We start from the raw sequence: 4,096 nt of genomic DNA, 5'->3' as shown, positions 1-4,096 counted from the left end.
CGACATCAGAGAAAGAGAAATGTAAATAAATCGGGTTTTTATATGTATTATATACGTTTTTCTCCTATTTCTTTAATTGTCTTACTTTTTAGTTATAAACAAATACAAGTTCCACAAATATAAATTACAACAAAGTTTGAATAATATTTAATATATAATTAGTAAACAAAATTGTTTAAAATATGTAGTAGTCAAGGAACTGTCCTTTGAAGTAAATTTCAAAAGAAACACTTCAAATAGTAGGGAGTTGTCGGTAAGAAAATTGGAAAATAATTCGGAGTGCAAAGGGTTAATGCTTAAATGTTGATTACAATTGCATCTATAACATGTACATTTGCTAGGCTTTGTTAAACTTTGTTTGATATCTTCTTCACGAGTCTGACTCTACATATAACACGGCAAGTTTGAAAGACTTATTTGGAGACTGATGGTTCAGAAATCTACCGCTAGAGGGCCTAGGAGATGAACTGCTTTCCCGCAGTTAAAATGATACGGTGTAGATTTGAAGTATCGTCCAGAAGGGAGGGATAGCATACTTACCTGGCGTAGAGGTTACCGTGATCACGAAGGCGGTTCCTCCAGGGTGAGGCTCTTCCATTGCACTTAGGTTGTAGCTGACTCTTGCGAATATCCCTAATGTGGATATCTCGAACGTATAATTTTTGTTAGTCGGGACTGCGTTCGCGCTCTCCCGGATAAATAAATTTATAAAATTAAAATAGTCCACATACAAACAATATCATAAATTGTTCAAACGGTTTTCACAATCGTTTAGCTGTTCAACGCATGCATGTTTATTCCAATATAAATATAAATACATGTAAAGTTTACCAGACTGGCTGATCTTTATGCAAAATAAAAATATTCCGCATTGATTGCGCGCGCGCGCGGGAAGCCGGAATAAAATAAAGTTATTTAATTCCTTAACGATTTTGTTACGTTAAAAACATTACAATAATCTTGAATTTTTTTAAATCTTTTACTGCTTTATATTTCACCCAACAAATGTCTTCATAAATGCATAAAGATCCGCAGTTTAGTTATTACTATTACGACGCGAAAGTGAATTGTGTGCCCGATTTTAGCGGTGAAAATTTTCAATTTTTAAAACTGCCACAAATAAGTATAGTGCTACAATAACCAGAACAAAATTATCGCCACAGATCTTTTATTTCTTTTCCAAGATTCTGTCTAAATCACGAACATAAAATATTTTACATGAATATTAATGCCAAGTTTCTTTTTAGGTGAGTGCTCTATTCAATTTACGCATTGAGGCTGTATCACGTAAGTAATAGTTGTATAACAAATTACGATATGCTACGGTAATATTTAATTAATCAGTTCGTCATACATGAATATACTGGGTTATGTATATTAGACTGTTCCAAAAGTTTCTTTCGGAATGTGTTCCTTTAATGTTGCTAAATAAATATAAACAATGCAATAATCTTTATCTTAATGTTTCAGTACTTCCTAACATGAATTTGCATTATGTGCATGAATCGAAAAGTAACTTTTGGAACAACCTAATATGATCGATGTACACGAGAGATTTTCGTAATATACACATTTGTTTAGTGCAGTAAAGTCTTGATCTAAAAAAGACCCTTGGGTCTGTGCTGTTTCTTACATCGCACAGTGGGCTGTATGCCCGATTTCAGCGGACAAAATTCAATTTTTAAAACTTTATATAAATTGTAAAATTTTTGTGGCTTGAGTTAGTTGAATATCTGAGGAACAATCTCCCATCATTCGTTTTCCCATTCATGTATCCATAAAGCACTGAAACTTGTCGGAAGTTTGAAATTCTGTTAAAACGCTTTCATTTTTCAACGAATTCACCTATTAGTAATAATTGTTACCTTATTTACATACACTAACAGATTTGGTTCATAGAAGTTTTTTTTTAGCTAACAATAAGTATAACGTATACTTTTAAGAGAAATTCACTTTTGTAGTATATACATTTTTTTAGTTATTATTATTATAGGATCTCAGGAAAAATGAGGGCACCGCCGCACAGTGGGCCAGAATGGCTCGGTAGCTGTTCACGCCTATTTCACCATTATTTCAAAACTTAAAGACCACATTAAATAGGTCGTTGAATTCGTCTTGGCGTCAGCTATAATGTTATTAAATAAAAAATATATAGTTATAAATAAATATTGAAGCTGACCACAATTTTTTATTTAAAAAAAGAAATTATTCAAATTTTTTGTATTGGGGTTTGTAGAAGACTGAGTACTGATTACTTTTTGTACGAAACATTTTTTTGTTACACCACCGGAAATGTCTGAAAACTCGTGTGAATAATGAATAATTTGGCCACGATTTCGATCGAACTCACCACTGTGCGCGTGTCACGCGACGCTTTAAACTATCATAATTTTCACGGTGGTCTGAGGGGGGACGCGAATTTTGCAGGATCTTTTAGAGGAGATGTTGCTGAAAATGTTCCACGTTGTTAGAGCCATCATTTTTGATCATTTTTTAACTTATTCCTTGTCAAAGGTGAAAAACTTTGACGATTTTCCTTAGTTGACTCAGTATTTTTTTTTATAACAAATTATGAACAATAATGTTTAGTTCCTGGTGCGTCCTCAACAAAAATATACATTCTTCGTATAAAAAAAAATTGGGCACTTAATCTTCAGTAGGTTTTCCAGGACACCGTTATGAAGAAAAGGAATTTTTTCGGTGATAAATCATATCTGAAAAAGTTTGATCTTTGAACGCTTATTGTGACGAGAGTTTTTAATAACTTTAATTAATATTATTGTTTTCGAATGTAATGGACATTTAAGAATCACTGTGCATTGGTTAAAAATCGATATGAGGACTTTCATTTTTTAGCTCATGAACAGCTACCGAGCCATTCTGGCCCACTGTGCGCCGCCGCGGGAATCGAACCCCGGCCTCACTGGTGGTAGCCGATCGACTAACGCGCTCACCCACGGAACCCTCCCATTCTTCCCAATCTCCTACAGTATACTTGATCTGGGGGTCCTGATCCCACAATATTTAAAAATAACCAACGATTCAGTCACTTTCTTTATGATTCTAAGACTTTGGTAACGACTTTGTTATACCTCCGGGTGCGATCGGGTGTTCATTTCTGTGCCATTGTGTCCTTTGAAGTTTTCTGATTAAGATGCAAGAAAAAAGGCTGCTACTACGCGCTACTCCGTGTTTTATAGTTGATCTACGAAAAAATGGCCATCGCGCGCGCGCGAAAATCGCAGCATTTCTCACATCCTGCATGTTCGCATTCGCTATATATCTTCGTATTAACTTAAATAAATACTAAATAATAATAATAAACACACAATATATACTGAAATAAGAAAACAGTATACACATGAAATTTAAATAATACATTATACAGGGTGGGGCAATAACTATGTCCACTTTGAGTATTGCCTTTATTTGTCATAATATGAAAAAATGTCAAGGACAAAATTTGCGCGGTATAGAGGGAGACATGTTGTGACATAAACATTATCTGCGTGAGTGGAGGCATGGAGGAGATCTCAAGGTCACCTTGATTTTTTAAAATTGAAACATCTACTTTTTGTATCATGAATCGATGGACTATCGAATTGTGAGTAAAAATCTATTAACCTCCATATGTCTTAAATCAATTAGTTAACGAGATATTATCGAAATAATTTTCTTTCTTCTTTAGATAATATCTCGTTAACCATTAGGTTTAGGACATACGAAGGTCAACACATTTATGCTCAGAATTTGATACTCTATCGATCTATGGTATAACTAGAGGGTTATTGTTGCTCGCTCGCTTCGCTCGCTCGCGGATAGGACTGTTCTTGCGAAAGGGTTAGTGGTACGCATGGCTAGTAGTACCTATAGCTATTAATGTTTTTTTTTATTTGGTGTGTAACTCTCCACGAGCCACACAAAGAACTTCCCGATTCGTTAGTTGCAGTATATCATTTTCATTATTAAGTGTACGTTTTAAGAATATTATACGTTTTGAGGGAAATTCAATAGTTTTCTACTTATCAAAATGTTTGGTATATGGCGTCGCATTACATGAACATCGCAGTCTCATTGCTCGCTTGGTTCCTTGTTA

At 34.4% G+C, this 4,096-nt stretch overlaps 1 non-coding gene across 1 annotated transcript; it reads left to right on the top strand.

Moving 5' to 3' along the window:
• The first annotated feature begins 532 nt into the window (after nt 1-532).
• Nucleotides 533-695, top strand: LOC143213826 (U1 spliceosomal RNA). The gene has a single exon (XR_013010045.1). It is a non-coding gene; the product is annotated as a U1 spliceosomal RNA (small nuclear RNA).
• The last annotated feature ends 3,401 nt before the right edge of the window (nt 696-4,096 follow it).

This window comes from Lasioglossum baleicum, chromosome 11 (genome assembly GCF_051020765.1).
Source record: "Lasioglossum baleicum chromosome 11, iyLasBale1, whole genome shotgun sequence".
In the NCBI taxonomy this organism is placed as follows: Eukaryota; Metazoa; Arthropoda; class Insecta; order Hymenoptera; family Halictidae; genus Lasioglossum; species Lasioglossum baleicum.
This window is presented reverse-complemented; position numbering and strand designations above follow the sequence as displayed.